Raw genomic sequence first — 24,923 nt, 5'->3', positions numbered from 1 at the left:
TCATCCCCCGATCCCGTCATAGCGTTACTGTATAATGCCCCAGCATTCCCAGCAGTGTCACCTCTCCAGTCAGCAGCTCAATCATCTTGTAGATGAGTTCTAGGATCTTCTGGTCATTGATGTCCTCATGGATCAGGGGGTGAGGTGGATGCCCCGTGTTTGGGCTCAGGGGTCTTCCCCATCCCTCAGACACAGGGTCCTGGCAGCGATCACTAGAGGTCTTCTTCACCACTGTGTAATCCTGGTAATGGAGAGACACATTAATAAATCTCACTACAGACATTTCCAGAGTCCTCACCTCTCCAGTTCTGTCCATCTGTTATTCCCATAGATAAGAATGATGTAATGTGACGTCATCAGAATCTCTCACCTCTCCAGTAAGAGGAAGAGGATCTCTAGGGTGAGGTGTAATATCCTCTCCGCCATCTTGTCTCTGTCCATATCCATCTGTGATGGGTAAATCAGGAAAATGTTCTTTTGTAGAAGATCTTCACTGAGAGGATCCGATATTGTAGAGACCTGAATGAGAAGATGAACCGATGTAACATCATAAGAATCCTGTGTAATAATACAATTACTGGAGATAATAAGGGAAACATATGAGGAGATTTATTATTTTACAGTATTTAGTTTCCTCCTTTACATCTACTAATAAATCCTATATATTTAGGCCACAGACAACAAGCAGTTTCCTCCTCGGAGTCGGCAGCTGAATACGTTTCTCATAGACTCATCTTCCATAACGCTAATTATCGTCTCCTTTACCGACCCTGGAATCGGCATTAGCAATACTGCAGGAGATATTCATTACACGCGACATGAGAAATAACTACTTCATGATGAGGACGACATCTTCATCTTCTACTACGGCTCTAGAGACATATTTGGCCAGAGTCGGTCACTGACTCCATCACCACCGGCCGTCTATATGAAGGTTTCCCGTCTTCCCCGCACTGTAATCTTCTATCACGTTAGATCTCAGCTCTGATTCACACACACAAGTTTGAGGCTTTTAGAAAAGATATTTTGTTTCCACAATCAACGCGGACAGAAATGATCTGATCCCAAAGTCTCCATGTACAGTGATTTATGGGGTTTATTTCTGGCATTAGGCTTTCCGATATTACAAGAAAAACAGCAGAAAAAAAAACAGATATTGAAATGTTTCAAAGAAAATTGGCTCCAACAATTCTTGTAAAAAGAAAAAACATGGAAAAAGCAGAAGAAACATTTTATAATTTTTAACATGTTAAACATTTATTAAAAAGAAATTAATCTTTTTGTGCCCGAGAACATAGATGTGCACCGCAGGGACGGCACAGATGAGGCTCCAACAAAAACCCTGGCAGTTTATCCACTTACTGCTGTGAAAAGCAAACATAGCATCTAAGAAGGTGACAGAGTTTGCCTGAATGCCCCCCGCCCCCAAGTACTGGATAGTATGGGGCGGCCTAGTTATTACGATACTTACATGCCTAATAATGGCGTCTGGGCTGCAATGTATGAAGGTCTATTAGGCCGGGCCAGAGGCAGCATCCAATAAGTTACCTTTTACCGTCCCCATACACATTAGACTAAAGTTCCATGTAATCATTGATTTCGGGGGTTTTGGCGACTATATAATGTATTTGGGTCTCCCGACAGATGATGTCAGGGCAGAGAAGGATCTGACATCCTGAATTTCAGAGGATTATCCGTTTGTTCTTCCTGTAGATAATCCTCCGCTAGAGGAGTCTGGAGGCGACTCTCTCATACAGACCCCAGGAAAGCTGGAATATTTGTGTGTATGGGGGAGTCGGGAGAGATGGCCGTCTGCCAAATGACCGTTCAGCCAACTCTTATCTCATGTGTATGGGGCCGTTAGTATTACACTGACAGCAGTGATGATACACGGCACTACAGTAGTACAGGGCATCACCGGAGCCATCAGAGGCTTGTATGCTGTATGATCGCACTGATCAGAGGGGTTTAACAAAGGGTTAAAGTGAAAAACATCATAGTTTCAGCAACAAGAAATATCCATCACTATATGGAAAGCAGAGTCACTGCACAATGTTAGTTAAGTCTCGTCCATAACTACTTTATTATACTCTATTATCCTGTACACAGTGGAGGAGATAGAAATCACAGGTCCGACAGCAATAGCTGGAATTGGGCCCTCCAACATAAAGAAAAAAAAAGTATTTATATGTTAGGTTTGGCGGAACGCACCGAATATATATATTTATAAGTAGCAGGTGCGTTCGCAACCCGGGATCCACCGTGCAGGAAAGAACCTGCTGCTAAGTATGGCAGTACAATATAGTACTATAAACAAACTCTGTTACTTCACAGAGTCTGTTAGCAAAAAGAACGCTGTGCCCTGTTTAGCTCACAGAGGAATACAGCTACTTAGTAGAGCAGTTAGTGGTCATGCAGTCAAATGCATACACGCAGTTCCTCTCCGGTGGAGCCAGAATTCTAATGGCTCTATGCCAGCCCTGAATCCACTCACATGAAACTCCTCGCTGGAGGTGCCAGCATTCTAGGGGCTTATTTCAGCTGGGTCCCTGACTGCATACAAACATGACCACACTGGCGCTGAGCTCATACGTAAATTGACACTAGCGCATGGCCGTGCGGTCATGTGAACCTTTTATAGCTGCAGCATGTACAGGATCTTCCAAGAAGGACCAATGGAAGGCTGCCACAGAACTTGATCAGGTACAGGGCCTTCCTGGAGGACCAATGGAAATTGCTGCAGTACCTGAGCATGTGACCCTAGACCTCCACTGAGAGATCTTACCCTGGGCATGCTCAGTGTGTGCAAAGCAGGACTTAGTCCCAGAAAAGACTGCTTGCCGCAGACCAGTGCAGGGTACAATAGCAGAGCCTGGAAAGGCAGCAGTAACCCTTTGCACAGTATCAGATCCAATGAGACGCTGGGACCGACGTCTCCACTGAGCAGGCTCCACTGCGGCCAATGCAGAATGGGAGACCGCAGCAGACACGGCTCGAAATTCCCCCTGTGCAGCAGTGGGAACTCGACTCCTAATATTACCCCCCCCCTCCTAGGGCCCCCCTCCTTGAGCCTGGCTACGCTCAAAAGCTGCAATGAGCAGCGGAGCCCGAATGTGCTCCACAGGTTCCCAGGTTCTGTCCTCTGGGCCGTGACCCTTCCAGTCCACCAGATAAAATTTCTTGCCACGTACCACCTTGCACCCTACGATAGCATTCACCTCAAACTCAGCCGTGGATGAACCCGATGTCCCAGCAGATGACTCGGAAAACCGGGACAGATAGATGGGCTTTAAGAGAGAGACGTGGAAGGTGTCGATGATACCAAGGCGCGGAGGAATGGCCAAACGGTAAACCACAGGGTTGACCTGTTCCAGAACCTTGAACGGGCCAATGTAACGAGGTGCAAACTTAGTGGACTCAACTCGCAGCCTGATGTTACGGGCGGAGAGCCACACTAAGTCGCCAGGAGCAAAGGTCGGAGCAGGGCGCCGGTGTGTATCAGCAGAAACCCTTATTCTCTCCTTGGAGGCCCGGATGGCATCCTGTGTGCAGTCCCAAATGTCACGTGCCTCAACCGCCCAGTCTGCCACCCTAGAATCGGTGGATAACACGGGCATGGGCACAGGGACATGCGGATGCTGGCCGTAATTAAGGAGAAAAGGAGTCTGCCCGGTTGAATCGGCTACGGCGTTGTTCAAGGCAAATTCCGCCCAAGGCAGCAAAGATGCCCAGTCATCCTGCCTAGCAGAGACAAAATGTCGCAAGTATGTCTCCAGAGTCTGGTTGGTCCTCTCTACCAACCCAATCGTCTCGGGATGATATGCAGAAGAGAGATTCAACTCTATGCTGAGTAAACGGCAGAGCTCTCTCCAAAACCGACACACGAACTGGGGACCCCGGTCGCTGACAATTTTATCAGGCATTCCATTTAAGCGGAAGGCCCGTGCAGAAGGTAACCGTGGAAGCGGCACCAAGTGCACCATCTTAGAGAAATGATCGGTGACAACCCAGATAACGGTGCAGCTACGAGACTTGGGTAAGCCCACCACGAAGTCCATCCCGACCATCTCCCAGGGCCTATCTGCCACCGGCAGGGGGTAAAGCAACCGAGCAGGTCGTTGCCGAAGAGACCAATTCTGGGTGCAGGAAACGCACGCCCGAATATAGTCCCCGACGTCACGGGCCATATGATACCACCAGTACGTCCTCGCCAAAAGCTCAGGTGTCCTTTTGGTCCCGAAATGCCCACCCACTCTGGACGAGTGAGCCCAAGAGAGAACCTCCGGTTGCAAATTCACTGGCACGAAAGTCTTGCCTGGGGGCACGGACTCTAGCAAAACCAGAGCCACAGTTCTTAGACTCTCAGAAGGGACAATTAGCCTAGGCTCCTCCTCCTCTGATGACACTACGGAGCGGGAGAGAGCGTCGGCACGAATGTTCCTCTCCCCAGAGAGAAAATGAAGAGTAAAATGAAACCGGGAGAAGAACAGGGACCATCTAGCCTGGCGAGAATTCAGCCGCTGGGCCGTCTGTAGATATACCAAGTTCTTGTGGTCAGTGAATACCTGGAAGGGAAAGTGAGCTCCCTCCAAGAGGTGTCTCCACTCTGAGAAAGCCAACTTCATGGCTAGCAACTCCCTGTCCCCGATGGAATAATTCCTCTCCGTCGGTGTGAAGGTCTTGGAGAAGAAGAAGCAAGGATGCTTCCGACCTTGAGCATCCTTTTGGAAAAGGTCTGCTCCAGCACCAACGGATGAGGCATCCACCTCCATGATAAATGGCTTATCTACATCTGGGCAATGTAGAATGGGAGCGCTAGCGAAGTGTGACTTAATCGAGCGAAAGGCCTTGGAGACATCCTTCGACCACAACTTGGGATTTGCTCCCTTCTTGGTGAGGGCAACCAAGGGAGCTACCAAAGTTGAAAAGTGTGGAATGAACTGGCGATAGTAATTAATGAACCCCATAAAGCGCTGCACCGCTTTAAGTGAATGGGGTTCTTGCCATTCCATCACAGCCTGTAGCTTGGCAGGATCCATAGCCAAACCCTGGGCAGAGATTATATAACCAATAAAAGGCAATGACTCCTGCTCAAACACACACTTCTCAAACTTGGCGTAGAGAGAGTTTGCCCGTAAGAGGTCGAAGACTTTGCGAACATCTCTCCGATGGGAATCAATATCTGGAGAGTAGATGAGAATATCATCCAGATAGACAACGACATAGGTGGTCAGCATATCCCGGAAGATGTCATTCACAAAGTCTTGGAAAATGGCTGGGGCATTACAGAGCCCGATGGGCATCACCAGATATTCATAGTGCCCATCCCTGGTGTTAAAAGCCGTCTTCCATTCGTCCCCCTCACGGATGCAAATCAGGTTGTAAGCACCCCGCAGATCTAATTTAGTAAATACCCTTGCTCCCCGTAGAATATCAAAAAGCTCAGATATCAGGGGTAGTGGGTACTTGTTCTTAATGGTGATGGCGTTAAAACCCCTGTAGTCTATGCATGGACGTAAGTCTCCACTCTTCTTCTGCACGAAGAAGAACCCAGCCCCTGCAGGTGACACTGACTTCCTAGTGAATCCTTTTGCCAGATTCTCTTGGATGTACTGAGACATTGCCTCCGTCTCCGGGAGATAATGGATAGACTCGACCCCGGGGAGGCTCAGCACCAGGCAAGAGGTCAATAGGACAGTCATAGGGGTGATGAGGCGGAAGGGTCTCCACAGCCTTTTTGGAGAACACATCCGCATAGGGCCATTAGTGCTTGGGGAGAGAGGAAAGATCTGCGGGTACCTCTGTTGTAGCAACCTGAACGCACTCCCTCTGACATCTACCCTCACAGGATTTACTCCATCCCAAAATTCTCCCTGAGGACCACTCTATATGAGGAGAATGATAGCGTAGCCATGGTATCCCCAACAGGACCTCATCAATTCCCTCAGGAATGACTAATAGAGAGATAATCTCCTGATGTGATGGAGACACAGAAAGAGTGAAAGGAATGGTTTGGTGTGTAATCTGTGAGGGTAGTGTCGACCCATTTACCACTCGAATGGTTACTGGTTTGGTGAGCGTCACCAGGGGTATTGCGTGTCACTGGGCAAAAGTGGATGACATAAAATTACCCTCTGCCCCAGAGTCCACTCATAGCTCTACCATAAGAGTGGATTGGCCTATGGTAATTGTCCCCTTGAAGGACAACTTAGAGGCAAACGTCTCCGTGTCTAGTGTACCTCCTCCAACTGCCACTAGACGCTGACGTTTCCCCGACCGCTGAGGACACTTGGAGGCAAGATGTCCTGACTAGGGTTGGACGAAACGGGTCGGTCATTTTCATAAGTCGCCGACTTTTGGCAAAGTCGGGTTTCATGAAACCCGACCCGATCCCTGTGTGTGGTCGGCCATGGGGTATGCGACTTTCGCGCCAAAGTCGCGTTTCAATGACGCGAAAAGCGCCATTTCTCTGCCAATGAAGGTGGACGCAGATTGTGGGCAGCGTGGTGACATAAGTCTCAGTCCCCGCCATCTTAGAGAAGGGCATTGCAGTGATTGGCTTGCTTTCTGCGGCGTCACAGGGGCTATAAAGGGGCGTTCCCGCCGACCGCCATCTTACTGCTGCTGATCTGAGCATAGGGAGAGGTTGCTGCCGCTTCGTCAGAAGCAGGAATAGCGTTAGGCAGGGTCCATTAACCCCCAAACCGCTTGTGCTGTAGCGATTTCCACTGTCCAACACCACCTTTTCTTAGCAGGGACAGTGGAGGCTACATTTTTTTTTTCCTCAGCGCTGTAGCTCATTGGGCTGCCCTAGTAGGCTCCCAGATAGCTGCATTGCTGTTTGTACACCGCTGTGCAAACCAACTGCTTTTTTCAAAGCACAAATCCTGTTGCTCCTTCCATTCTGCACAGTTTCCTTGTTTGTTTGCCCACACTGTTGACTTTTTTTGTGCAGCAGTCCACTCCTTGTTATTGCTGCCTGCCATACATTGCTGAGATTACTGCAGGGAGATAGTAATTGTAGTACAGTCCCTTGGTTTTTTGTTTCGTTATATCTCTTCAAGCCACTTTCTGCCACAGAAAATATACTCTAATACACTGGCCCAGATTTATTCACTAGTCTCCCTGAAGAAGAAAAGGGTGCAGATTAAAATTGGCAAATCTGTATCAGTGGCAGTCCTGTGTGTGGCATCTGTGTCTCATTTTTTTCTGGCACAGAAAACATACAGTCGAACAGTGGCCCTGATTTCTTGCCAATTCTCCCATAAATAAAAATAGTGGGAGATTAAGATTGGCATTTCTGCTTCAGTGCCACTCCTGTGTGTGCCACCTGTCTCAAATTGTGTGCCACATTAAACCTAGTGTGTAATACTGGGTCAGATTTCTTTTAAATTCTCCCTGAAAAAAAAATAGTGGGAGATTAAGATTGGCATTTCTGCTTCAGTGCCACTCCAGTGTGTGCCACCTGTCTCAAATTGTGTGCCACATTAAACCTAGGGTGTAATACTGGGTCAGATTTATTTTAAATTCTCCCTGAAAAAAAAAATGGGAGATTAAGATTGGCATTTCTGCTTCAGTGCCACTCCTGTGTGTGCCACCTGTCTCAAATTGTGTGCCACATTAAACCTAGTGTGTAATACTGGGTCAGATTTCTTTTAAATTCTCCCTGAAAAAAAAACAATAGTGGGAGATTAAGATTGGCATTTCTGCTTCAGTGCCACTCCTGTGTGTGCCACCTGTCTCAAATTGTGTGCCACATTAAACCTAGTGTGTAATACTGGGCCAGATTTCTTTTAAATTCTCCCTGAAAAAAAAATAGTGGGAAATTAAGATTGGCATTTCTGCTTCAGTGCCACTCCTGTGTGTGCCACCTGTCTCAAATTGTGTGCCACATTAAAACTAGTGTGTAATACTGGGTCAGATTTCTTTTAAATTCTCCCTGAAAAAAAAAATAGTGGGAGATTAAGATTGGCCTTTCTGCTTCAGTGCCACTCCTGTGTGTGCCACCTGTCTCAAATTGTGTGCCACATTAAAACTAGTGTGTAATACTGGGTCAGATTTCTTTTAAATTCTCCCTGAAAAAAAAATAGTGGGAGATTAAGATTGGAATTTGTGCTTCAGTGCCACTCCTGTGTGTGCCACCTGTCTCAAATTTTGTGCCACAGAACATATACTGTATGAGAGTGGGCCACATTTCTTCAATATTCTCCCAGAAAAAATAAAAAGGGGGAGATTTGAATTGTTAGTGTCTGCATCAGCGTCATTCCTGTTAGTGGCATATCTGTCTGCCACTGAAGCTGTGTACTGTTATACATTAGGCCTGAGTTTCCCTGCAGTCTGACCCACCTATAAAGGGATATATAAATCCAACAGAAGTTTGAGTTCACCTTGTAACTGGTTTTACAGTAAAAAATACCGTTAGTTTGGTTATGTTTTTCAAACAAAGAGGAAGTCTTGTGGAAGAGGTCATGGCCGTGGGCGGTCATTGCAAGCTGGTAATGATGGTAGTGGTGGTGGAGCATAAGGTGTTCGTGGGAAAAGCAATATAGCACCTAAGTCTCAAGTTGTTGAGCCAGGTTCGTCGTCTGGCTACACAAGGCCTTGAACGCTCCCTTTTCTGGGAGTAGGAAAACCGCTTTTAAAGCCGGAGCAGCAAGAACAAGTTTTGGCTTTCCTTGCTGACTCAGCCTCTAGCTCTTTCGCCTCCTCTTCTGAAACTGCTAAATGTAAAAGCAGCGCGTCGTTAGTGGATGTTCACGGTCAGGGACAAGTCGCTTCCTTGTCTTCTTCACCAAGAACAACAGAGAAGGATGCGTCAGGCGACACAACGGGTTACTCCATGGAGCTCTTTACACATACCGTTCCTGGGTTAGAAAGTGAAACAGTTAACAGGCCATGCCCATTACAAGTTGAATCGGACATGGAGTGCACAGATGCACAGCCACAGCCAGATTACTATGCTGTTCCTTTGACTCAGACCACAACATTGCCCTCGCAGTGTACTGATCCAGAAGCAGACCCTGATGAGACTATGGTTCCCCGTCACGAACGCTATACCACTGGCTTACACGGTGACACAGACGAAGTTGCACACGAGATAGAAGAGGAGGTCATAGATGACCCAGTTGTTGACCCCGATTGGCAGCCATTGGGGGAACAGGGTGCAGGCGGCAGTAGCTCTGAAGCGGAGGAGGAGGAGCCGCAGAAGGCATCAACATCGCAACAGGTTCCATCTGCCAGGCCCGTATGTGGCCAAAAAATGTGTGGCAAAACCAGTTGTAGGACAGCGTGGACATCCGGTTAAAGAAGCTCAGTCTGCAATGCCTGAAAATGTATCCGATAGTAGCAAGAGTGCAGTCTGGCATTTTTTTAAACAAAATCCAAATGATCAGCGCAAAGTCATCTGTCAAAAATGTTCAACTACCTTAAGCAGAGGTCACAATCTTAAAAGTCTAAATACAAGTTGCATGCGTAGACATTTAACCACCATGCATTTGCAAGCCTGGACTCACTACCAAACGTCCCTTAAGGTTGTAGCACCCTCGGCCAATGAAGCTATTCAGCAACGCTACATCCCTTCCCTCACTGTAAGCCCACCATTTCCCGCACCACCTGCAGCAAATGTGCAGATTTCGTCACCAGGCCAAAGCAGTCAGGGAATCACCAGTTTCGTAGTAGGAAACACTGCATGTAGGGCACCAGCAAGAATACCATCTCCAACCCTCTCTCAGTCTGCTATGTCCACCGGCACCCCCGCTAGTTCCACGATCTGCAGCTCTCCAGTCCAGCTCACCCTACATGAGACTCTCGTTAGGAAAAGGAAGTACTCATCCTCGCATCCGCGTACACAGGGTTTGAACGCCCACATTGCTAGACTAATCTCATTAGAGATGATGCCCTACCGGTTAGTTGAAAGCAAAGCTTTCAAATCCCTGATGGACTACGAAGAACCACACTACGAGCTACCCAGTCAACACTTCTTTTCGAGAAAAGCCATCCCAGCCCTCCACCAGCATGTAAAAGACTGCATCGTCTATGCATTCAGGCAATCTGTGAGTACAAAGGTGCACCTGACAACAGATGCATGGACCAGTAGGCATGGCCAGGGACGTTACGTGTCCATCACAGCTCACTGGGTTAATGTGGTGGATGCAGGGTCCACAGGGGACAGCAATATTGGGACAGTTCTGCCTAGCCCACGGTCTAGGAAACAGTTGGCTGTAGGCGTTCGCCCCCCCTCCTCCTCCTCCTCGTCCTCCTGCAGAAGCAAGAGCTTGTCCACAGACCTCAGTCGCATGAGCACTCCATCCGCAGCTGCCACTGTTGCACACGAGGTGTCCCATTATGAGACACCTAGTAGCAAGCGTCAGCAGGCTGTATTGGCAATGAAGTGTTTGGGCGACAACAGACACACCGCGGAAGTTCTGTCCGAGTTCTTGCAGAAAGAAACTCAGTCATGGCTGGGCACTGTACATCTTGAGGCAGGCAAGGTAGTGAGTGATAACGGAAGGAATTTTATGGCTGCCATAGCCCTTTCACAACTGAAACACATTCCTTGCCTGGCTCACACCTTAAACCTGGTGGTGCAGTGCTTCCTGAAAAGTTATCCGGGGTTACCCGACCTGCTCCTCCAAGTGCGCAGACTTTGCTTGCATATCCGCCATTCGCCCGTGCACTCCAGCCGTATGCAGAACCATCAGCGGTCTTTGAACCTTCCCCAGCATCTCCTAATCATCGACGTTGCAACAAGGTGGAACTCCACACTGCACATGCTTCAGAGACTGTGCAAACAGAGGCGTGCTGTTATGTATTTGTGGGAGGTACACATACATGGGCAGGCAGTTGGATGGCAGACATGGAGTTGTCAGGTGTGCAGTGGTCGAAGGTACAAGACCTGTGTCAAGTCCTTCAGTGTTTTGAGGAATGCACACGGCTGGTTAGTGCAGACAATGCCATAATAAGCATGAGCATCCCCCTAATGCGTCTGCTGATGCAAAGTTTGAGGCACATAAAGGAGCAGGCGTCTGCAGCCGAGGAAGAGGGAAGCCTTGATGACAGTCAGCCATTGTCTGGTCAGGGCAGTCTACAGGATGAGGTAGCGGGCGAAGAGGAGGAGGACGAGGGGGATGATGGGGATGAGTATTTTTTGTATGAGGAAGCTTCTCCGGGCCAATAGCAACTGGTGGCGTTGCAAGGCCGGGTTCAGGGTTTTTTAGGGAGACAAGTGACGTAGATTTGCCTGAAACTGCCCCTCAACCCAGCACAACCGAAGATTTGACAACTGGAACTTTGGCCCACATGGCAGATTATGCCTTACGTATCCTCAAAAGGGACCCACGCATTAATAAAATGATGACCGATGATGATTACTGGTTGGCCTGCCTCCTTGATCCTCGCTATAAAGGCAAATTGCAAAATATCATGCCACATGAGAACCTCGAACAAATATTAGCAACCAAACAAGCAACTCTTGTAGACCGTTTGATTCAGGCATTCCCAGCACACAGTGCCGGTGATGGATCTCACACGAGCTGCAGGGGGCAACAGGGCAGAGGTGTTAGAGTTGCACAAATCAGAAGTGGCGTTGGACAGAGGGGTTTTCTGACCAGGTTGTGGAGTGATTTCGCAATGACCGCAGACAGGACAGGTACTGCAGCATCAATTCAAAGTGACAGGAGACAACATTTGTCCAGTATGGTTACTAACTATTTTTCATCCCTTATCGATGTTCTCCCTCAACCGTCATTCCCATTTGATTACTGGGCTTCCAAAATAGACACCTGGCCTGAATTGGCAGAATATGCATTGCAGGAGCTTGCTTGCCCAGCAGCTAGTGTGCTATCAGAAAGAGTATTCAGTGCTGCTGGTTCAAAATTGACCGAAAAAAGGACTCGTCTGGCTACCCAAAATGTTGATGATCTAACCTTCATTAAAATGAACCACTCATGGATTTCGAATTATTTTGCCCCACCTTTCCCGGCTGACACCTAGCTTTCCTATAAAAAGGTCTTGCTTGTGGACTCATCTTACTGACTGATCCAATCTCTTAATTTGCAGCAGCTGTTTGTCCAGCATACAACATGTTTACACCTCCCTAAATGGGCTAACTCCCCCCACGGGGCCGTGGTCGCGCCACTTGGCGCAAGCATCCGTGAGAGTGCTGTTTGTCTGAAGAGGTGGGTGTGCCCGCTTTTGGTCGACGGCACTGCCACTGGGTCCCTCATAGTACAATAAAGTGTCTCTGGCTGTGGTGGTGCGCACCCAATGTCAGACACACCGTTGTAACATGAGGGGCCCTGGGCCTGTACCGCCGGCCACAAGAGAGTTCCCCCCCAGCTCAAACAGTGCTATACCACTTGCAAAATTATCTCTCACAGCTCCACCAATGTTTAGTCTATGCGCTGACATCCTTCAATGCCTGGCACTGACAATACCAATTTGTTGACATGTATGATGCTAGTTAAAATAGTCAGGGTCAGTGTCCTATATTGACACCAGTAAATACTTAGCGCCAAATTACTATGTTTGAAACTCAGCAGAGGAGCCCACCCCTGTACCTAAGTATGCCACTTTTTGTTTTTTGGTTTTGTTGTTTTGCGAGACATTAACATCTATTTATTTTTTGGGAGTACTAACTGTGTCAGACACTCCTTCCAATCGTCCTCCGCTGACCACACCAATGCTGCCTGTGTACCCCTGCAAGATAATTGAAACAGCTTTGAGCCTAATTTTTTTTTATTTTAGGCTTACTAAGTCTGTCTGCGGTCCCTCCTTCCAATTGTCCTCCGCTGAACACAACAATGCTGCCTGTGTACCCCTGCAAGATAATTGAAACTGCTTTGAGCCTAATTTTTTTAATTTTAGGCCTACTAAGTCTGTCTGCGGTCCCTCCTTCCATTTGTCCTCCGCTGAGCACACCAATGCCGACCGTGTACCCATGTAACTTTGTCATCCTGCAGTGAGGCTCTTGTTAAATAGTTTTTTAATCGAACAACTGCAGTGGGGCTACTAGTTTGGTTGGGGCCTACTAACAGTTTCTGCCACTCAAAGGTGTTCTCCTGGTTGCCTTTCCTGAGCTTCAATCTTCAGGCTCTTGTTAAATAGTTTTTTAATCAAACAACTACAGTGGGGCTACTAGTTTGGTTGGGGCCTACTAACAGTGTCTGCCGCTCCAAGGTGTTCTCCTGGTTGCCTTTCCTGAGCTTCAATCTTCAGGCTCTTGTTAAATAGTTTTTTAATTGAACAACTGCAGTGGGGCTACTAGTTTGGTTGGGGCCTACTAACAGTGTCTGCCGCTCCAAGGTGTTCTCCGGGTTGCCTTTCCTGAGCTTCAATCTTCATGCTCTTGTTAAGTAGTTGTTGAAACAACACTGCATTAGGCCTACGAGTTGGGTCTGGGTTGTAGAGACGGTGTCTGCCGCTCCAAGGTGTTCTCCAGGGTGCCTCTCCCTAGCTTCTATATTCAAGGTCTTGTTAAGTAGTTGTTGAAACAACACTGCATTAGGCCTACAAGTTGGGTCTAAGTTGTAGAGACGGTGTCTCCCGTTCCAATGTGTTCTCCAGGTTGCCTTTCCATAGCTTCAATCTTCATGCTCTTGTTAAGTAGTTGTTGAAACAACACTGCATTAGGCCTACAAGTTCGGTCTGGGTTGTAGAGATGGTGTCTGCCACTCCAAGGTGTTCTCCAGGGTGCCTATCCCTAGCTTCTATATTCAAGCTCTTGTTAAGTAGTTGTTGAAACAACACTGCATTAGGCCTACAAGTTGGGTCTGGGTTGTAGAGACGGTGTCTCCCGCTCCAAGGTGTTCTCCAAGTTGCCTCTCCATAGCTTCAATCTTCATGCTCTTGTTAAGTAGTTGTTGAAACAACACTGCATTAGGCCTACAAGTTGGGTCTTGGTTGTAGGGACGGTGTCTGCCGCTCCAAGGTGTTCTCCAGGTTGCCTCTCCCTAGCTTCTATCCTTGAAGCCATCGTTAAGTAGTTGTTGAAACAACACTGCACTAGGCCTACAAGTTGGGTCTGGGTTCTACAAACGGTGTCTTCCGCTCCAAGGTGTTCTCCAGGTTGCCTTTCCCTAGCTTCTATATTCAAGCTCTTGTTAAGTAGTTGTTGAAACAACACTGCATTAGGCCTACAAGTTGGGTCTGGGTTGTAGAGACGGTGTCTCCCGCTCCAAGGTGTTCTCCAGGTTGCCTCTCCATAGCTTCAATCTTCATGCTCTTGTTAAGTAGTTGTTGAAACAACACTGCATTAGGCCTACAAGTTGGGTCTTGGTTGTAGGGACGGTGTCTGCCGCTCCAAGGTGTTCTCCAGGTTGCCTCTCCCTAGCTTCTATCCTTGAAGCCATCGTTAAGTAGTTGTTGAAACAACACTGCACTAGGCCTACAAGTTGGGTCTGGGTTCTACAAACGGTGTCTTCCGCTCCAAGGTGTTCTCCAGGTTGCCTTTCCCTAGCTTCTATATTCAAGCTCTTGTTAAGTAGTTGTTGAAACAACACTGCATTAGGCCTACAAGTTGGGTCTGGGTTGTAGAGACGGTGTCTGCCGCTCCAAGGTGTTCTCCAGGGTGCCTCTCCATAGCTTTAATCTTCATGCTCTTGTTAAGTAGTTGTTGAAACAACACTGCATTAGGCCTACAAGTTGGGTCTGGGTTGTAGAGACGGTGTCTGCCGCTCCAAGGTGTTCTCCAGGGTGCCTCTCCCTAGCTTCAATCTTCATGCTCTTGTTAAGTAGTTGTTGAAACAACACTGCATTAGGCCTACAAGTTGGGTCTGCGTTGTAAGGATGGTGTCTGCCGCTCCAAGGTGTTCTCCAGGTTGCCTCTCCCTAGCTTCTATCCTTGAAGCTCTCGTTAAGTAGTTGTTGAAACAACACTGCATTAGGCCTACAAGTTGGGTCTGGATTCTACAAACGGTGTCTTCCGCTCCAAGGTGTTCTCCTGGTTGCCTTTCCCTAACTTCTATCTTCAGGCTCTCGTTAAATTGTTTTTAATATAACACTGCATTTGGCCTACTTGTTTTGTTGGCCCTACTAACGGTGTCTGCCGCTCCTTGATGTTCTCCTCCACTGAACAAACCAGTGCCGCCTGTTTACTTCTGTTACCAATTTTGAACTGCATTTAGCCTACTTACTGATTTGGGCCTACTCACTGTCAGCCTCTCATTACAGTTGTCCTCCACTGAACAAAGCAATGCCCCCTGGTTAGTCCTGTTACCAATTTTGAACTGCATTTAGCCCACTTTATTCTTTGGGCCTATATCTGTGTTTCCTCCTCATCCTGCCCATTGCCCAGCCAGTGATAGATGAGTCTGCTGGTACATTGACCCATAACGCAACATTCCCCGTGCACGCTACACAGCAAGATTGTGACCCTGCTGAAAGTCAGGTTCCCCTTCCCGCATACCATACCACCTTACACGGGGACAAAGAGGAAGGTGCAGATGAAAGTGCAGGTTCCTTCATCAGGTGGGGGGGGGAAACTCGTTGGCGACGTCACTGGCACAGGGCCCCTCATAGTACGCAAAAGTGTCGCTGCCGGTGGGAGTGCAAACATACCGCCGTACTTTGAGGGGCCCTGTGCCAGTGCCAATGCCAACGAGTGGGCCCCCCCTGCTTGCTCAGGATCACAGCACTTGCAAAGTTGAAATACTTACCTCTCCCTGCTCCACTGCCATGACGTGGTCCAGATTTCCTGGGCCCACTAAATACTTGAACCAGCCCTACCCCCACAACTTTAGCCAAATGACCCCCAATTTCCAATGCCTTACTATTATTATAAGGTAAATTAAGATTGACAAGCTTCAGTAATAAGAATGTATGTTTTTGCCATTAAAATGGGCACTGTACATGTTTTCCTGGCCTCCACTCACTGCCGACTATGCTCCCCCATTGACTTGCATTGGGTTTCGTGTTTCGGTCGATCCCCGACTTTTCGCGATAATCGGCCGATTCCACTCGACTCGACTTTTGAGATAGTCGGGTTTCGCGAAACCCGGCTCGACCCTAAAAAACTAAAAGTCACTCAACCCTAGTCCTGATAACATGCTCAGAGGTTGACACAAATGGTTGTGAATGGCTACTAAAGGTAACATCCTCACCTGTGACCTGTTTGCTTGTAATCACTGTGTGTGCATAAAAGCAGAGTGTGTTTCTAGGATCCAGACAGACTCTTGCATCTTTTATCCAGCCACTGACTTTTCTGGATTGTGAATCACGGGGAAAGCAAATGAATTGTCAAAGGATCTATGGGAAAAGGTAGTTGAACTGCATAAAACAGGAAAGGGATACAAAAAGATATCCAAGGAATTGATAATGCCAGCCAGCTGCGTTCAAACTGATTAACAAATGGAAATTCAGGGGCTCTGTAAAAACCAAACGACGGTCAGGTAGACCAACAAAAATGTCATCCACAACTGCCAGGAAAATTGTTCGGGATGCAAAGAAAAACCCATAAATAACATCAGCTGAAATACTGGACTCTCTGAAAACTAGTGGTGTGGCTGTTTCAAGATGCACAATAAGGAGGCACGTGAAGAAAAATGGACTGCATGGTCGAGTCGCCAGAAGAAAGCCATTACTGCGCAAATGCCACAAAGTATCTCGCCTACAATACGCAAACAGCACAGAGACAAGCCTCAAAACTTCTGGAACAAGGTAATTTGGAGTGATGAGACCAAAATTGACCTTTTAGGCCACAACCAAAAACGTTACATTTGGAGAGAGGTTAACAAGTCCTATGATGAAAGGATCATCAGTCCTACTGTAAAGCATGGAGGTGGATCGCTGATGTTTTGGGAATTTGTGAGCTACAAAGGCACAGGAAATGTGGTCAAAGGTGAAAGAAAGAGGAATGCAGCACGTTATCCGCAAATACTAGAGGCAAATTTGCAATAATCAGCCCAGAAGCTGCGCATGGGTGTTCCAACATGACAACGATCCAAAACACAAAACCAAGTCAAGCTGTCATTGACTACAGCAGAGCAAAGTGAAGGTTCTGGAGTGGCCATCTCAGTCTCCTGACCTCAATATCATTGAGCAACTTTGGGGAGATCTCAAGCGCGCAGTTCATGCTAGACAGCCCAGGAATAAATTTACAGGAACTGGAGGCTTTTGCCAAGAACAGTGGGCAGCTTTACCATCTGAGAAAATGAAGAACCTCATCCACAACCACCACAAAAGACTTCAAGCTGTCATTGATGCAAGAGGGGGCAATACAAGGTATTAAGAAATGGGGTATGTGAATTTTTGATCAGGGTCATTTGGATGTTTTGGGTTGTCATTATGATTTAACCCCTTCACGACCTTCGCCATACTAGTACTGTTGAGGTCGCTTCCCTCCCTTTGATGTGGGCTCCAGCGCTGAGCCAACATCTTTCCTGGGACATGTCAGCTGTTTTGTACAGCTGACATGTGCCCGGAATAGCCGCGGGTGGAATCATGATCCATAGCAAGTAATTCCATAGCAATATAGCCAGGACTGCCACTAGAAATTTCGGGGCCCCATAATGGCAACATTTTCGGGGCCCCCTTGAGACTCCGCCCAGGCTCCACCCCAGCCCCGCCTCCAGGCTCCACCCCTCGAACTGGCCACAGTCCCACCGCTCTCTCTTGGAAAATCTCCACTTCTCACCGATCACACATTAACAGTTCCCATCACCAGATCACACATATAGCCGGCAGCTTTTGTTTTGGCCAAAAGCTTTTTTAAGCCGCCACCATAACACGGTTGACACTTTTGGCCGGGCCCTACACTGCTGTAACCTACTAAATATTTGTTAAAATATGCAATACAATTTAGGTATATTTTTATTTATTTTTCAATTTTTAAAATGACCAATAATATCACATACAAGGAACAAATACCACAGCACTATGACCAGATGACATATTACCACCACAGTGATCGAATAATATCACATATAAGGAACAAATACCACAACACCATGACCAGACCGCATATTACCACCAATGACTAAATACTACAATACTGATCAATAATAAAAAAAAAACCCACAATACTATCACCACCAGTGCCATTATACACAGGAGATCTGTAATTAGTAAGCAGTGTCTGTATACAGATAATACAGTGATCACCGGTGACATTATACACAGGAGCTCTGTATATAGTATACAGTGTATAGTGTCAGTGTATAGTTAACACTGACTCACCAGTGACGTCTCTAGGTGAAGTCCTTCATCTTTCATCCAGCACAGACCGCCATCACTTCATCCAGCCAGGACTCGTCTCTGCAGGAAATAACACAGTTATCTCAAGTTCCACTTGCAGAACACATTACTTAATTTTCCCAACTTCTACATTACACCACATAAAGAAGGCAACATAGTATCACTCTACACAGTAACAGGACCTCCCCCCATTTAAAACAGTATACTCAAAAAATAAAATAAATACATCACTGCAATAATAATATCCGTTAATTAGCCCCTATGGTAATATTCGCCATCCTAGCCCCCGTGTGTCTCATTGCAGGCTCCAGCCATATGTTCTCCAATCCTGCCCTCATGAGTATCCATTCTGCCCCATATGATCTCCCCATCCTGCCCCATCTGTCTCCATCGTATCCATCCTGCCCCATCTGTCTCCAATCCTGCCCCATCTGTCTCCATTCTGCCCCATCTGTTTCCAATCCTGCCCCATCTGTTTCCAGCACTCTGCCCCATCTGTATCCAGCACTCTGCCCCATCTGTGTCCAGCACTCTGCCCCATCTGTGTCCAGCACATCTGCCCCATCTGTGTCCAGCACATCTGCCCCATCTGTGTCCAGCACATCTGCCCCATCTCTGTCCAGCACTCTGCCCCATCTCTGTCCAGCACTCTGCCCTATCTCTGTCCAGCACTCTGCCCCATCTCTGTCCAGCACTCTGCCCCATCTGTTTCCAATCCTGCCCAGCACTCTGCCCCATCTCTGTCCTGCACTCTGCCCCATCTCTGTCCAGCACTCTGCCCCATCTGTTTCCAATCCTGCCCAGCACTCTGCCCCATCTCTGTCCTGCACTCTGCCCCATCTCTGTCCAGCACTCTGCCCCATCTCTGTCCTGCACTCTGCCCCATCTCTGTCCAGCACTCTGCCCCATCTCTGTCCAGCACTCTGCCTCATCTCTGTCCTGCACTCTGCCCCATCTCTGTCCTGCACTCTGCCCCATCTCTGTCCAGCACTCTGCCCCATCTCTGTCCAGCACTCTGCCCCATCTCTGTCCAGCACTCTGCCCCATCTGTTTCCAATCCTGCCCCATCTCTGTCCAGCACTCTGCCCCATCTCTGTCCAGCACTCTGCCCCATCTCTGTCCAACACTCTGCCCCATCTCTGTCCAGCACTCTGCCCCATCTCTGTCCAGCACTCTGCCCCATCTCTGTCCTGCACTCTGCCCCATCTCTGTCCTGCACTCTGCCCCATCTCTGTCCTGCACTCTGCCCCATCTCTGTCCTGCACTCTGCCCCATCTCTGTCCTGTACTCTGCCCCATCTGTTTCCAATCCTGCCCAGCACTCTGCCCCATCTCTGTCCAGCACTCTGCCCCATCTCTGTCCTGCACTCTGCCCCATCTCTGTCCAGCACTCTGCCCCATCTCTGTCCAGCACTCTGCCCCATCTCTGTCCAGCACTCTGCCCCATCTCTGTCCAGCACTCTGCCCCATCTCTGTCCTGCACTCTGCCCCATCTCTGTCCAGCACTCTGCCCCATCTCTGTCCAGCACTCTGCCCCATCTCTGTCCAGCACTCTGTCCCATCTGTTTCCAATCCTGCCCAGCACTCTGCCCCATCTCTGTCCAGCACTCTGCCCCATCTCTGTCCAGCACTCTGCCCCATCTCTGTCCTGCACTCTGCCCCATCTCTGTCCTGTACTCTGCCCCATCTGTTTCCAATCCTGCCCAGCACTCTGCCCCATCTCTGTCCAGCACTCTGCCCCATCTCTGTCCTGCACTCTGCCCCATCTCTGTCCAGCACTCTGCCCCATCTCTGTCCAGCACTCTGCCCCATCTCTGTCCTGCACTCTGCCCCATCTCTGTCCAGCACTCTGCCCCATCTCTGTCCAGCACTCTGCCCCATCTCTGTCCAGCACTCTGCCCCATCTCTGTCCAGCACTCTGTCCCATCTGTTTCCAATCCTGCCCAGCACTCTGCCCCATCTCTGTCCAGCACTCTGCCCCATCTCTGTCCAGCACTCTGCCCCATCTCTGTCCTGCACTTTGCCCCATCTCTGTCCAGCACTCTGCCCCATCTCTGTCCAGCACTCTGCCCCATCTCTGTCCATCACTCTGCCCCATCTCTGTCCAGCTTTTTGCCCGTGTCCAGCGTTCTTCCTTTCCCTGGGCCCCCGGATCGCCGCTCTCAAGAAAAAAAAAAAAAAAGAAGTTCTTCTTACCTGGCCGTGCTCCTGCGGCGGGCGAAGTCTCCACGCAGCTGCAGCGTGCATGCACTCACCGGCGACTGACAATGATGTCAGACGCCGGCGACATGCACGCACGCTGCGGCTGACGTCAGCTGCCAGCCTCTGATTGGCTGGCGGCTGTTAACTATTGACGTGCGGGCCCGCGCCCGCACGTCAATAGCTTTAAACAGCTGCAGCGTCGGCGACTCGGCGGCGGCGCTAAAGGCCCGGTTCAGCCTGCGGCTGCCGGTAGGGGCCCGGTGAGCAGATAAGACGGGGCCCGATGCGGGCCCCCTCTGCTCACCGGGCCCCATACGCCAGTCACGGCCGTCATGCCCTGATGGCGGCCCTGAATATAGCAAGTAATTCTACTGCATAGAGGCGATCTGATTATCACCTCTATATCGCAGAGCTGATCAGGCTATAGCAACTTCTAATCTCCCATGAAGACTATTGAAGCATGCCAAAAGTAAAAAAAAAATGTTTTTAAAAATCTAAAAAAAATAAGTTTAAATCACCCCCCTTTCGCCTCATTCAAAATAAAATAAAAAATCAAACATACACATATTTGGTATCACCGCATTCAGAATCGCCCATTCAATAAAAAAAGGATTAACCTGATTGCCAAACAGCGTGAGAAAAAGGTAAAAACGCCAGAATTACATTTTTTGGTCACCGCGACATTGCATTAGAAAGAGGGGGGGCTGTATGGGGCGCAGCTAAAAGGAGGCCCCCACATGACTGCGTTGCCATGGGAGCAGTGCAGTAGGTTTTCTTTTAAAAAATAAAGGTGTTATTGAGTAAAGGGGCCCGGGGATTGGAAGAGTAGGATTTGGGGTGGGGATTTATGCAAAAAGGGAGGTGGGGGCTTGGGAAAGTGCGGGAAAAGGGGAGATCAGTTACCTTAGACGGGCGAAGTGAGTGGACCTGCTGCCACATCCCTCTCACCATGTCTTCTGTGGACAGCCTGGTAGCTCAGCTTCGTCGGGAGGCCAGTTCCAGGAGGGCCGGATGGCTGGAGGAGCAGCTCACAGGGCTGCTCGGAGGCAGTGGGAGCCAGGACAGCGGGAGCCGGGGCAGCAGAACCAGGCGGTCTAGGCTGCCAGACAGGCTGTCCCCCGACACTACACCGCGCGGCAGGCGCAGGCCGCGGAGCCCCTCCAGGGACCCTGCGGGGGCTGGGGGACACGGCCGATCCACCTTGCCCGCCCCCTCCCCCGGCAGGAATCCACCTGGCGGCCCTGCCGGCGCGAGGCGGCGCGGTGCTGGGCGAGCGGTGCAGACGCGGCAGGACGCCGGCGCTGCACAGGATGTCAGGGCCGCACTTCCGGTGCGGCCTAGCAGAGGGCGCGGCGGCGCCGCAGCACCGATAGCAGCAGCTTCTACCCGCCGGGGAGCACCTCCCGCGGTGGCGGCAACACGAGCGGGGGGACGGGGAAGGAGCCCAGCGGCGGCGGCAGCATCCACCAGGCAGGAGCCGGGGAGTATCGCGGCAGGCGCAATTGCGGCGGGGGCACCCGGATCCCATCCCCCCAGTGCACCTGGCTCTGCGACAGGACGGCAGAGCAGACTATCGGGCAGGACAGCGGCGGCATCACGGCAAGGAGCGGGTCGCGGTCGGGCCGCAGGAGCGGCGTCCAGAGGAGACAGTCCAGCGGCTGGAAGCAGAGGAATCACGGAGCCGGACAGATCCAGATCCAGCAGGAGGTCGAGGGACCGGTCGCCTTCGCCAGTCTCGGTTCCCCCTGGTGACGTGGAGGCCAGGGGCGCGGGCCTGGGGCAGATGAGCGGCAGCGATGATTCCGGGAACGAACATCGCGACGAAATGGACCAGCAGGATTCAGGAAGCACGGCTGGTGGGGACACAGCACCCGCGCAGCCACGTGAGTACATGTCCAGTCTTTCCCCAGTGCCGGGTGTTTCGGGTGTGGTGGAGCGGGGTGGGGGCTGTAATGAGGTCCCGGGGGTCAGAGAACTTTTAGCGGGTATGTCGCAGATTTTGCGTAGATTGGATGGGGGCGGGGGTAGCTCAGTTGCTAACAGTGTGGGATTGTCGCCCGCTGGTGCCTGGGTGTCGGTTGCCGGGGGCGTAGCAGGGGGTTCGAACGAGATTGCGAGCTCGGGTAGCGGGACACCTGTTTCTGTGGCGGGGGTGTCGGTGTCGGTACAAACGGAAACGGGAAAAGGTGATACCGTTAAGTTAGACGACAGGGCAAAAGGCGAGGTATATGTGTGTTTTGAGGGTCCGCTGGGGGCCCATTTGAAGAAAGAAGTCAAGGAAAAGATTTGGAAAGATGAATACGTAGAGATTTTCTCTCTCCTTCCTTTAGAAAAATTTAACTTGGATAAAGGAAAGAAAGACGACAGCAAAAAGGAAGAGGAAGAAAAGAGGCGTTGGCGCCTTATTCCTCAGACGTTCGTTAACTGGCAGCAGGCCTTTGCCATTCTAGCGAGTGTTATAGGGGAGAAATTCCCCGAGAATTGCTCGGGCCTGTTTTGTTATTTGGATGCTATTGGTGAAGCGCATCGTACCTACGGGGGCCAGGCTTGGCTGAGATACGATGAACAGTTCAGGCAGCGAAAAGCAGTGAGGCCGGAGATAAGGTGGGACCAAAAAGACATCGGGTTGTGGCTGAAGGTGATGGCTCCGGTGCGTTATGGGCAGTCCTTTCAGGGGGGAGGGGGGGTAGCAGTCAGCAGTCAGGACAAAGTGGAGGACACGGGTCTCAGGGTTCAAAGGAAAAATCTGGGACATGCTGGCAGTTTAATGAGGGCCAGTGCAAGTATGGCACCACTTGTAAATTTAAACACGTGTGCTCCCATTGCAACGGGGCCTCTCACGGAGCCGCTAAGTGTTTCAAGAAATCACGTGGTAAGCCATCAGTGGGTGGCGGTCAAGGGGGTGACTCCGGTGAGGGTTCAAAAGATGGCCCCCTATCTAAGTAGATACCCGGATGTTAAAAAGGCGGAGGTTATTAGGGACGGTTTTCTTGAGGGGTTTAAGATCCCTCACCCGATGCATGTTGTTCCTTTTTCTACAAAAAATTTGAGATCAGCTGGCTTGCATGCGGAGGTGGTTTCGGCTAAATTGGCAAAAGAGGTTGAGCTGGGAAGAATGGCGGGGCCTTTTAGTTCGTTGCCCATGGCGGGTGTAATTGTTTCCCCGCTTGGGGTGGTGCCCAAGAAGGAGCCGAACAAGTTCCGGCTAATTCAGCATCTTTCATATCCCAAAGGATCCTCGGTTAATGACGGGATTGCGGAGGAGTTGTGCTCCGTTGTTTACACATCGTTTGATGCGGCTGTTCGGTGGGTGCGAATGTACGGGCCTGGAGCATTGCTGGCAAAAACCGACATCGAGTTGGCATTTAGGCTCTTGCCGGTGCACCCGCAGAGCATTCCTTTGTTAGGTTGTTGGTGGGAGGGTGGTTTTTACTTGGATAGGTGTTTGCCTATGGGATGTTCTATTTCCTGTGCATTGTTTGAGACTTTCAGTACCTTTTTAGAGTGGGTAGTGAGAGATGTATCGGCCGTTCCTTCTGTCATTCACTATTTGGATGATTTTTTGTTTGTTGGTCCACCGGATTCAGCAGTGTGCTGTCATTTACTTGGGACCATGGAATGGGTGGCCGGACAGTTTGGTGTTCCTTTGGCACAGGGAAAAACGGAGGGCCCCTGCACAGTCTTGAGTTTCTTAGGGATTCTCATTGATTCTGAGAAAATGGAGTGTAGGTTGCCTGATGATAAGTTGGAGTTGCTTAAGCGAGAGGTGAGTCGGATTGGAAAATTGCGGAAGACTTCATTGAAGGAGTTGCAGTCGCTGCTGGGCCGCCTGAATTTTGCTTGTCGTATTATGCCAATGGGCAGGATATTTTGCCGCAGATTGTCCAGGGCGACGGCTGGAGTTCGGTCGGCTCATCATTTTATTCGTTTGGGTAGAGAGCATAAGGAGGACCTTCTTGTTTGGCAACGTTTTTTGGAAGGCTATAATGGCAGGTCGCTTATTCAGCAGGAGGATCTGAATGCTTTTGATTGCGAGATCTACACAGACGCAGCAGGTGGAGTTGGTTATGGGGCCTACTGTGGAGGAAAATGGAGCGTCGGGGTGTGGCCAGAGGATTGGCGAAAGAAGGGGCTCACCAAGAATTTGGCATTGTTGGAGTTGTTCCCGATTGTGGTGTCAGTGTTTGTTTGGGGTGACAGCTTTCGTGATCGGCGAGTACGTTTCCATTGCGATAACTCGAGCGTGGTGGCCGTGATTAACAGCTTATCTTCTTCTTCCCCTCCAGTAATTAGGTTGGTCAGGGAGTTGGTACTGAGATGCTTGGAGTTGAATGCATGGATTACGGCGGTGCACGTGCCAGGAGTTCAGAACAATATAGCTGATGCTTTGTCTCGTTTGCAGTGGGACCGATTCCGGGATTTGGCTCCAGATTCGGAGGCGGCAGGAGCAGCATGTCCTTTGCATCTGTGGCAGGTGGTTACGGAAGGGGAGGCCGATTGATCCAAGCCTCGGTGTCAAACAGGACATGGTCA

This window comes from Ranitomeya imitator, chromosome 2 (assembly GCF_032444005.1).
Source record: "Ranitomeya imitator isolate aRanImi1 chromosome 2, aRanImi1.pri, whole genome shotgun sequence".
NCBI classification, from domain to species: domain Eukaryota; kingdom Metazoa; phylum Chordata; class Amphibia; order Anura; family Dendrobatidae; genus Ranitomeya; species Ranitomeya imitator.
Note: the sequence above shows the minus strand (reverse complement) of the source record.